The sequence below is a fragment of the Lissotriton vulgaris genome, unplaced genomic scaffold (genome assembly GCF_964263255.1).
Source record: "Lissotriton vulgaris unplaced genomic scaffold, aLisVul1.2 SCAFFOLD_1066, whole genome shotgun sequence".
Classification (NCBI taxonomy): domain Eukaryota; kingdom Metazoa; phylum Chordata; class Amphibia; order Caudata; family Salamandridae; genus Lissotriton; species Lissotriton vulgaris.
The window spans coordinates 747,785-759,945 of record NW_028248228.1 but is presented as its reverse complement, the minus strand read 5'-3'; positions in this window follow the sequence as shown (position 1 = coordinate 759,945).

The window sequence follows — 12,161 nt, the reverse complement described above, 5'->3', positions numbered from 1 at the left end:
TTTCGATATTGGCTTGCTGCCATTTTGTTGTTGTTGTTGTGCCTCCCTGCCCTGATCTCCACCCCGCTCCCGCCTCCCAGCTGCTCCTCCCTCGCCCCTCCCCTTCCACTATCCACATATGGCAGATGCCTACGCACGCAGCGTTCACGCGCAGCGGTCGCGCCCTATGCGTGCCGAAGGTGCGCCAAAGGTAAGCCCATCTACACCCGTCCGCGCCTGGACCGCGCCCAGCGCCAGACCCCCTGGTCCACGCAAATCCCATTCCACCCGCATAATATACGACACTGCTACCCTCTCTGCGCTTAACCCCGGCCGGCTCCCTACCTGCATCCAAGCCGTCCCAGGCCACACCCATGGACCCTTCACCTGCCACTCCTGCAAGTTCGACTGCATCAGAACCCACACCAAATCCACTAACTCCAAACAGAGCTCCAACACTAACCACCTAAAGTGCCTCCTGCTCAACACCCGCTCAATCCATAGACACTCCATCGAACTCTGGAACCTACTTGACACTACATCGCCGGACGTCGCCTTCCTTACAGAAACATGGATGAACGCCTCATCAGCCCCCGACATCGCCATAGCCATCCCGGACACCTACAAGATCATCCGAAAGGACCGCATCAACCAAACAGGAGGAGGCATCGCAATCGTCCATAAGAACACCATCCGCATCACGACCAGCTCCGACGATAACCTCGCTACCGCCGAACACCTTCACTTCCCGATTCACACCGACCCCAAAACCACACTCAGAGGCACCCTTATCTACAGACCCCCAGGACCCCGCTCACAATTCAGTGAAGACATCACTGACTTCATCAGCCCACATGCCCTCCCATCCGAGAACTACATTCTACCGGGAGATCTCAACTTCCACCTGGATAGGAAAAACGACAACAACACCACTACCCTTCTGGACAACCTGGCCAATCTCGGACTCAAACAACTCGTTGACACCCCCACCCACTCTGCCGGACACAAGCTTGACCCTATCTTCACCTCCAGCAAGCACATCTCCTTCGATCACACCACAGCTCTCCATTGGACGGACCACAGCTAGCTGCGTTCACTTCCACTACAAAAAATCCACGACCCATAACCCCCCACAACCTATTCCCTGAAGAAACTGGAACAAAATCACCACCGACCAGCTCTTCACGTCGCTTCAACAAAACCCCCCTGCCAATTCATCGGACCCAAACCAAGCAGCCACCAACCTCACACAATGGATCACCCACAGTGCAGACGAACTAGCACCCTTGAAAAACCATCTAATCAAGCAAGGTAACAAAAAAGCCCCCTGGTTCAACGATGACCTTTAGAAATCCAAGAAGTTCTGTCGGACTCTCGAGAAAACCTGGAGAAAAAACCGTACCACTGACAACCTAGCCACCTTCAAGAACGCCACCCGCAGACACCACCAACTGATCCGATCCACCAAGAAATCAGCATTCAAGGATCGACTTGACAACAATGCCCAAAACAGCAAGGAACTATTCAACATCGTCAAAGAATTCACTAACCCCTCTGCAGGCACTAACGACATCACCCCCTCCCAAGACCTCTGCGACTCTCTATCATCATTCTTCCACAACAAAATCGCCGAAATACATAACAGCTTTCAAAACCAGTCCGAAGACCAGCCCACTCCACCCACCTCCGGACCAAAACCCCCCTCTAACAACCTTTGCGCCTGGAACCCAGTCACCACTGAAGACACCATCCGCCTGATGAATTCCATCCACTCAGGATCGCCAACCGACCCATGTCCCCACCACATCTTCAACAAAGCAGACTCCATCATCGCACCCCATCTCCGAGACGTCATCAACTGCTCCCTCAACTCCGCCACCTTCCCGGAAAACTGGAAACATGCCGAACTCAGCGCCCTTCTGAAGAAACCCACGGCTGACCCAACCGAACTTAAAAACTACCGCCCCATCTCGCTCCTCCCATTCCCCGCCAAAGTCATCGAGAAAGCCGTCAACAGTCAGCTCGCCGCCTTCCTCGAATCCAACAAATCCCTCGACTCCTCTCAATCCGGCTTCCGAGCCAAACACAGCACCGAAACCGCCCTCATAGCAGCAACAGATGACATCCGAACACTACTGGACAACGGAGAAACAGTTGCTCTCATCTTACTTGACCTCTCCGCAGCCTTCGACACAGTCTGTCATAGCACCCTCATACAACGCCTCAGCAACATCGGAGTACAAGGAAAGGCAGTGGACTGGATCATGTCGTTCCTCACCGGAAGAACCCAGAGAGTCTGCCTCCCCCTTTCAAATCAGAGGCCCCCGAAGTCATCTGCGGCGTACCACAAGGATCATCACTCAGTCCCACCCTCTTCAACGTATACATGAGTCCCCTCGCTTGCATCGCACGCCAACACAACCTCAACATCATCTCCTACGCAGACGACACCCAGCTGATCCTCTCCCTAACCAAAAACCTAAACACCGCCAAAACCAACTTACACGGCGTGGCTAGCAGCCGATCATGGCGGCAGCATAAGGGACGAGCTCCGCAACTGAAGCGGCCTCTTCGTCTATCCGACACACAATCCGCCACAATTTTCAAGCCCTACAGGAGGGTACCAGAGCCCAGGACCGGGCGGTGTAAGCAGCGAGAAGCGGCGTTCAAATCCGATGTCTGGAGACCGAGTTACGTCGCGGCTGCGATCTGGCCTATTTCAACCTCCTGAGCCGGGGTCTTCCCTGGCCGAGTGGCCCGGCAGGAAGTGCGGTTGATCCGGGGGATCAGGACCGGAAGTGCCCGCAAGCCGCACAGGACGGCCGAACACGCGACCTTCGCGTAGCCAGTTTGGGCGCTGCCTACGGATCAAAGAAGTGTGACAGAATATAGCATTATTGCCGGTGCCCCAGCCCTACTTGAAGTTGGATCGGTGGCCATAAGCGTGGGGGATCCTACGAAGGTGGAGGGCAGCCATTTTCTAGGCCGGAGAAATCACTGCGCACTTAGTGAGTACTGGCACTCCTCGCCCTACGGAACACCCTACCAGGGCCTGAGCACAGCACACGAATACATCTGGTTCGGGAGAGTGAGTACGCCACTCCGGACAACCTGGAGCGGAGAGGCACGAAAAGCACGAAACCTAAAAGTATGGCGGGGAAAGGTCCCAAGGGCGGCGCCACACAGACCCGCATTGAACGATATACCTCCGACAAACCAACTGCCTCCCCAGTGACGGGGAAAGATACGGGGGGCAAAACTGCAGATACCCCGGGAGGAAAGAAGGCGACGTTGGATGATGTGATGCATGCTTTGGCTCAACTACAGACGGCAGTGGGTTCGATCTCCACGGATGTCACTTTGCTTAGAGCCAATCTGCACAAAATGTCGGAGAAGGTTAAAGACATGGAGGTGGTTACAAAATCCCTAGTGGAGGATGTCTCCGAACTTCAACAGGCAATGGGGAAGATGGCGCAGGACAATAAAATGCTGCGTGAGAAGCTTGATGAGCAAGAAGGGCGTTCTAGGCGGAACAACATCCGTATTATTGGGGTACCGGAGTCGGAAGGAATAAGAGCCATGGACTTGTTTGTGGAGAGCTTAATCACGGATGAACTTAAACCAAAGGGCTTGTCCACCTTTTTCTCCGTGGAAAGGGCCCACCGCGTGCCGGGAGGCCAGCCGAAACCAGGGGCGACTCCGCGGCCCATAGTAGCCCGCTTGTTCAATTTCCGCGACCGGGACGCTATCTTGCAGGCGGCCAGGACATCTCCTCCTATTAAACTTCAGAACTCCACCATTGCCTTCTTCCCCGACTATACGGCGGATGTCGCACGTAGGCGAAGAACCTTCTTCGAGGTTAAAAAGGAGCTGAGGACACGAGAACTACCGTACTCCATGCTCTTCAATGCGAGACTTAGGGTAGTAGCGGACAACAAAACTTGGTTCTTCGACAACCCAGAGGCAGTGCAGGACTGGCTGGAGGGATGGAGACCGGGACAACACCCGCGGCGAACCAACCGACCCAAGAAGGGCCGAAATACGGGACAACATCCGGACTCCCAGGCTTCGGGAGGGGACCCAGAGAGCAGCGAATCCTTGGGAGCAGATGGCGGCCAAGAGGACAATGAGGACCAGTAATCTCCAGACTTGTGTGCTTTATTAGACATATAGTGCTGTACACACACTTCCCGCCATTGGACACTGGGTGATGGACCTCCGAGGGTGTGAATGAGAGACTACCGGCAGCGGAGAGTCCCTCACCCCAACGCGCAAGTACACTGTTTTGGGGATGGGATATGCACTCTGCTCAGTTGGGGGGGCGGGCAGTTTGGAGTCCGTGTAGCAGGGGGGCAGGGAAGGGGGTGGGTAGGGGTTCAGGACTGTTTACAATTCAGGACCACTTGGTCCTGCGAGTTTTTGTTTTGCACACACACATGTTTCTTAGTATGTTTCAGTATTTTGGAAGCATCATATGTCGTGGGGAAAGCCAGTTGACGAAAGACGTACACCATCTCACTCATGGCAAGAAGGCCTCACGACTGCCCACCAGTCGCACCTATGGCTAGGATAGATAACCACACCACACCGGCCCAGTTGCACGTCATGTCGTGGAACGTTAGGGGCCTAGGAGACAAGATCAAGAGGGGTCTGGTATTGCAGGGCATTAAGAGACAGGGACCCGCCCTAGTTCTTCTGCAGGAGACACACTTGTTGGGGGCGACCACACGGGCTCTGGATAGGAGGGGATACCGTATGATAGCACACACGGAGTTTACCTCAGGGTCACGTGGCACAGGTATTTTGCTAAGAAAATCCTCCCAATACATAGTGAAATCCACAATAGTAGATGATCAAGGCCGCTTCGCGGCAGTGCATGGCCAGTGGGAGGGTAAGCTGTTAAATGTGGTCTCCGTATATATTCCGCCGGCATTACAATCAGTAGCTCTACCGGACCTCGGCAAATTCCTGCTGGATCTCCCTGAAGGGGATTTGCTTATAGGTGGGGACTTCAATATGACACTCACGGACACCCTCGACCGATTCCCCGCACGAACACATACAGATGGCCCCAGCAGGTTACAGACCTTTTTGGACGCACAGGGTTTAGTGGATGTATGGCGTACACTGCACCCAGATCAGCAACAATACTCCTATTACTCAGCAACCCACAATAGTCTTTCAAGGATAGATTACTTTTTCACACTGGGTAACGGTCTCCTTAACATCGGCGAGGCAAAGATACAGCCGAGAGGCGTCTCGGACCACTCACCGGTCACCCTAACCGTCACTAGCGCAGGTACTAAACGCAAGAGGGTATATCCGATTTTTCCAAGGTATCTTAAAGCCCCGCAGATAAGTAAAGATCTGAAGAAAGTGACCCAGCTTTACTTTGAGGAGAACCAGTCCTCGGTGGACTCCCCCTCCATACTGTGGGAAGCCTACAAAACTGTGTTCAGAGGTCAGGCTATTGCAACAATAACGAACCACAAGAAAGCACACAGTCCCCCTGGTCTTCCTGACCCGTGTGTCCCAGATTGCCCTGGCCCATATACGCCGAATACGCTCAGGGGTCTACGGCCTCTAATACAACAGTCTTGTATCCTATTAGACCCGATACACCTTGAAGGTTTGGCCTCTCCCCAAACCTGTCCCTGCTGCCAACTGCAGATACCTATCCTTCACAAATCCTATCCAAATAAACCTAAGACTCGTCCCTCCAAACCTTTTCAATTGGCACTTATAAATGTCCGTTCGCTGGGCAAACATCGCCAGGATATATCCGACCTAATGGAAGACAACAACCTAGACATGCTGTTCATGACAGAAACATGGATGGACAATTCATCCGACCCAGATATTGTCATTGCGGTCCCTAAGGGATTCTCTATCCACAGATTGGATAGACCACGAGGGAGAGGTGGGGGGATTGCTTTTGTTGTACGTGACTCATACACGGTTAGAACCAACACCATCCCCTTGCCATCATGTGAAGCTTTGCAATTCTCTGTCAAACTGACCCCTTCTGATAATTTCAAAGGGATCCTTTTGTACCGTCCCCCGGGATTAAGAACAGGATTTATCACTGATTTAAGATCCATCTTGGAATCATGCGCTCTTGACAGCTCCTTTACTGTCCTTGGATATTTTAATTTCCATTTTGATAAACCTGAAGATAAGGACACTGCTATGTTCCTTGGGGATATGACTACTTTTGGTCTATCTCTTATGGTCAAATCTCCTACGCATGATAGGGGCCATACTTTGGATGGCATCTTTTCCAATTCCATGTAACACAAACCTTTACGGTCACTTGGTCTGACCATTATGTTATCATGGCATTACTTAACCCTCACCAATTAGTTGTTCCCCCGAAACCCAGCAATACTAATCAAACTTTCAAGGCATGGGACGATATAGACAGCTCCAATTTCAAAACCTCTCTAGTAGCCTCCATGCCTTCCTTCTCACAAGACCCAAACACAGCCACCTCTCAATTTTATGACTGGGTTGATGCAGCTGCATCCTCACTGGTTCCTATTAAGCAAATATCCCGCAATAGATCTACTCCCTCAGCCCCTTGGTACTCAGCTGCCTTAAGACAGCAGAAACAACAATGCAGGCTGAAAGAAAGGCTTTGGCGTAAAGATTATGCCGAAGAGGCCAAAACCAAATATAAGGAAATGGTAGCCAAATATAAACAAATGATTGATGAAGCCAAGAAATCATTTTTTAGTCACAAAATAGAAACTGCAAAAAACTCGTATAAACTTTTGTATGACACCGCAAAACAGCTAGCTGGTCACTCTCCCAACTTGACCCCTCCTCCATCTCAACTTCTGTGTGACACATTGGCTGACTTTTTCTTTAGCAAAGTCAATGATATATACTCTGCATTTGCCACCAACATTAAAAATTCTTCCGAAAGCATACCTAACACATTTATTGGTCCCACACTCACTCAATTTGCTGAAATTACAGAAGCTCAGGTTATGGACATAACTGCTACGATTAGATCAGGTTCAGCACTTGATCCTTGCCCTTTCAAAGTTCTACTGCCAGTCTTAGAAGAGATTACCCCGGCCATATCCTCCATATGCAACGCCATGTTTAAAACAGGTATCTACCCTGAAAGTTTAAAAAAACCATCATAAAACCTCTGTTAAAGAAATCACATTTGGACAAGGACGAACCCAAAAGCTATCGACCAATAGCCAACTTACCGGTCCTGGCCAAGATAGCCGAAAAGGCTATGAACAAACAACTTTCCGCTTTTTTGGAACAACACCAGCTACTTGACGAAACTCAGTTTGGGTTCCGCCAGTGTCATGGGACGGAGACAGCTCTGATTAAAGCAGCTGACGACATCAGACTCATCCGTGACACTGGGGGTACAGCAATTTTGATACTACTACATCTATCTGCAGCCTTCGACACGGTCGATCATATCACCCTGATTGACCGTGTCGAGGGCCTGGGGGTACAAGGGACTGCCAGCAAACTTCTGGCCTCCTTTTTGGCTGACAGAACTCAGGTAGTTACAACGGGACCATTTCAGTCGTCCACCATGTCACTGCCATGTGGAGTACCTCAGGGCTCATCCCTAAGCCCGACACTTTTTAACATCTACGTGTCGGGCTTAGCCAATGTCATTCGGGCCTATGGGATGAGCCTCACATCCTACGCAGATGACACCCAGCTGGTTCTAGCCATCAAGAACAATGGCTATAAAGTGGCAGATGACCTCAGGGCTGGTATGATGGCAATAGGGAGTTGGATGGCCTCCAATTGCTTAAAGTTAAACTCAGATAAAACTGAGGTAGTCATCTTTGGACAATTAACACCTGAGTGGTCATCTAATTGGTGGCCCTCCTCCTTGGGCTCTCCCCCCGAGCCTGTTAGCAAAGTGAGGAATCTGGGAGTCATCTTTGATGACCGCCTCACGTTCCATCCACACGCCAACCAGATTACCTCTTCAGCTTTTTATAAACTGAAACTTATCAAAAAAATCCTCCCTTTTCTACCTGATAAAGCTGGTAAAACCCTTTTCACTTCCCTTGTGCTGTCCACCTTGGACGACTGCAATGCCCTGTTCCTCAATGCACAGGAAGGAGTCTTGAATAAACTACAAACAATACAAAACTCTGCTGCGAGGCTTTTGGGAAATATCCCTAAACATCACTCTGCCTCCAAAACCATCAAAGAGCTGCATTGGTTATCCATTAAAAACAGGATAAAGTTCAAGACCCTGTGCATTGTGTATAAAGCGTTGCACAACCAAGGACCAGCACATCTCATCCGCAATCTGACTCCTTATCGTCCGCTCAGAACACTACGTTCATCCTGTTCAGGAGATCTTGTTATACCCCGAACAAAAACGGTCTTATGGGGCGATAGAAGATACCTGGTATCAGCCCCCAAGTTGTGGAACACTCTGCCACAAACGATTAAAGCCAGTCCATCTTTATGGTCTTTTCGTAAACAACTCAAGACCTGGCTTTTTAATCAATAGACCATCTATAGTTTTCTCAGGGTAAATATTCAGATACTTAGCGCCGAGACACCCACGGGCCTTTGCATGCGCTCTACAAATATCAAAAATAAATAAATAAATTGGACTTGGAGTTGGGCCTTGAGAGGGCCAACACTGCCCATATGGCAGACCCATCGGAGGACACACTTCATGACCTGCTGATACACCAGTGCCGCCTCTACCACTTGAGACGTGTGACGTTGGCGGATATCGCCGCAACTAACCACAGGGTCTATGATATAGGGGACAAAGCTAGCAAACTCCTGGCGTGGCTGGATAAGAAACAAGGGGGGGGTAGGAACATATTACAAATTACAGACTCATGTGGCATTGTCCACACACAACCGGGTGACATAGTGGAAGTCCTGGCTGATCACTTTCATGACGTATACACTCCAACGATAGTGGTGACAGAAGATGAGGCCCGGAACGCCCTCGAATGAGTCCCTTGCTCACTTTGCCACTGGATTCAAGCAAGCCGGGCTGAAGATGGCTGAAATGCCAGAAACCGGTCCTCGGAAGCTTGTTTCCGGTCCAGGGAAGGCATGGCTTGGCAGTTCGGGCTGGACTGTTCCCATGAGGCACAGGGTCAGACTGATTTGCATATGGCCATGTCTGAACTGGGGTGGCAGAGTGGGCTCAAGAACGGTGATGGATTAAACCCAGATCAGTTGACTAGGTGTGAGTGTTTGATTGGTTCAGATGCTCCGTCCATCACCACCCCCTTTTGTACCACTTTGTTTGCCATAAGTTGGCAGGGTATGCTCAGACGTGAGTCCCTTGCTCACTTTGCCACTGGATTCAATCAAGCAGGGCTGAAGACGGCTGAAATGCCAGAAACCGGTCCTCGAAAGCTTGTTTCCGGTCCAGGGAAGGCATGGCTTGCTAGTTCGGGCTGGACTGTTCCCATGAGGCACGGGGTCAGACTGATTTGCATATGGCCATGTCTGAACTGGGGTGGCAGAGTTGGCTCAAGAACGGTGATGGATTAAACCCAGATATGTTGACTGGGTGTGAGTGTTTGATTGGTTCAGATGCTCCGTCCATCACCACCCCCTTTTGTACCACTTTGTTTGCCATAAGTTGGCAGGGTATACTCAGACGTGAGTCCCTTGCCCACTTTGCCACTGGATTCAAGCAAGCCAGGCTGAAGACGGCTGAAATGCCAGAAACCGGTTCTCGGAAGCTTGTTTCCGGTCCAGGGAAGGCATGGCTTGGCAGTTCGGGCTGGACTGTTCCCATGAGGCACAGGGTCAGACTGATTTGCATATGGCCATGTCTGAACTGGGGTGGCAGAGGGGGCTCAAGAACGGTGATGGATTAAATCCAAATCTGTTGACTGGGTGTGAGTGTTTGATTGGTTCAGATGCTCCGTCCATCACCACCCCCTTTTGTACCACTTTGTTCGCCATAAGTTGTCAGGGTATGCTCAGACGTGAGTCCCTTGCTCACTTTGCCACTGGATTCAAGCAAGCCGGGCTGAAGACGGCTGATAGGCCAGAAACCGGTCCTCGGAAGCTTGTTTTCGGTCTAGGGAAGGCATGGCTTGGCAGTTCGGGCTGGACTGTTCCCAATAGGCACAGGGTCAGACTGATTTGCATATGGCCATGTCTGAACTGGGGGGGCAGAGTGGGCTCAAGAACGGTGATGGATTAAACCCAGATCAGTTGACTAGGTGTGAGTGTTTGAGTGGTTCAGATGCTCCGTTAATCACCACCCCCTATTGTACCACTTTGTTCGCCATAAGTTGGCAGGGTATGCTCAGACGTGAGTCCCTTGCTCATTTTGCCACTGGATTCAAGGAAGCAGGGCTGAAGACGGCTGAAATGCCAGAAACCGGTCCTCAGAAGCTTGTTTCCGGTCCAGGGAAGGCATGGCTTGGCATTTCGGGCTGGCCTGTCCCCATGAGGCACAGGGTCAGACTGATTTGCATATGGCCATGTCTGAACTGGGGTGGCAGAGTGGGCTCAAGAACGGTGATGGATTAAACCCAGATCAGTTGACTAGGTGTGAATGTTTGATTGGTTCAGATGCTCCGTCCATCACCACCCCCTTTTGTACCACTTTGTTCGCCATAAGTTGTCAGGGTATGCTCAGACGTGAGTCCCTTGCTCACTTTGCCACTGGATTCAATCAAGCAGGGCTGAAGACGGCTGAAATGCCAGAAACCGGTCCTCGAAAGCTTGTTTCCGGTCCAGGGAAGGCATGGCTTGCTAGTTCGGGCTGGACTGTTCCCATGAGGCACGGGGTCAGACTGATTTGCATATGGCCATGTCTGAACTGGGGTGGCAGAGTGGGCTCAAGAACGGTGATGGATTAAACCCAGATATGTTGACTGGATGTGAGTGTTTGATTGGTTCAGATGCTCCGTCCATCACCACCCCCTTTTGTACCACTTTGTTTGCCATAAGTTGGCAGGGTATACTCAGACGTGAGTCCCTTGCTCACTTTGCCACTGGATTCAAGCAAGCCAGTCTGAAAACGGCTGAAATGCCAGAAACCGGTCCTCGGAAGCTTGTTTCCGGTCCAGGGAAGCCATGGCTTGGCAGTTCGGGCTGGACTGTTCCCATGAGGCACAGGGTCAGACTGATTTGCATATGGCCATGTCTGAACTGGGGTGGCAGAGTGGGCTCAAGAACGGTGATGGATTAAATCCAGATCTGTTGACTGGGTGTGAGTGTTTGATTGGTTCAGATGCTCCGTCCATCACCACCCCCTTTTGTACCACTTTGTTCGCCATAAGTTGTCAGGGTATGCTCAGACGTGAGTCCCTTGCTCACTTTGCCAGTGGATTCAAGCAAGCCGGGCTGAAGACGGCTGAAAGGCCAGAAACCGGTCCTCGGAAGCTTGTTTCCGGTCCAGGGAAGGCATGGCTTGGCAGTTCGGGCTGGACTGTTCCCATGAGGCTCAGGGTCAGACTGAGTTGCATATGGCCATGTCTGAACTGGGGTGGCAGAGTGGGCTAAAGAACGGTGATGGATTAAACCCATATCTGTTGACTGGGTGTGAGTGTTTGATTGGTTCAGATGCTCCGTCCATCACCACCCACTTTTGTACCACTTCCGTCTATGGTGGGCTCGCCTTCTTTTTACTCGTTTCCTTGGGCCCTCTAGGTTTTTCTTCTGCCCCTTTCTTGCCCTTCCATTGGATCGAAGCTCTGTTGCCTTATAGGGGTGTAGGGTGCTTCGGCCTCCCTGGCCTTGCCCTTGGTTCCTCTGTTGAGAGTGAACAGGTCTTCTTCTTCTTCTTCTTCTTCTTCTTCTTCTTCTTCTTCTTCTTCTTCTTCTTCTTCTTCTTCTTCTTCTTCTTCTTCTTCTTCTTCTTCTTCTTCTTCTTCTTCTTCTTCTTCTTCTTTCTTCTTCTTCTTCTTCTTCTTCTTCTTCTTTCTTCTTCTTCCCACACCCCTCTTGGGTTCAGTGGTGTTCTGCTTGTGGGGGGCTGGGAGGACGGGGCTCTGCACCCTGTCCATTGGATTAGTTCCCTGTGGGACCCTCTGTCATGTCCAGGCTGGTGGGGTCCTTCCGCAGACCCTCCTTCCCCATGGGTATGGCTAGGGTATCTATGCTACGTTAAGGAATCTGCAGCTAGTAGTCTCTATCAGATGTACGAGTTACTTACCTTTGGTAACGATGTATCTGGTAGAGACGAT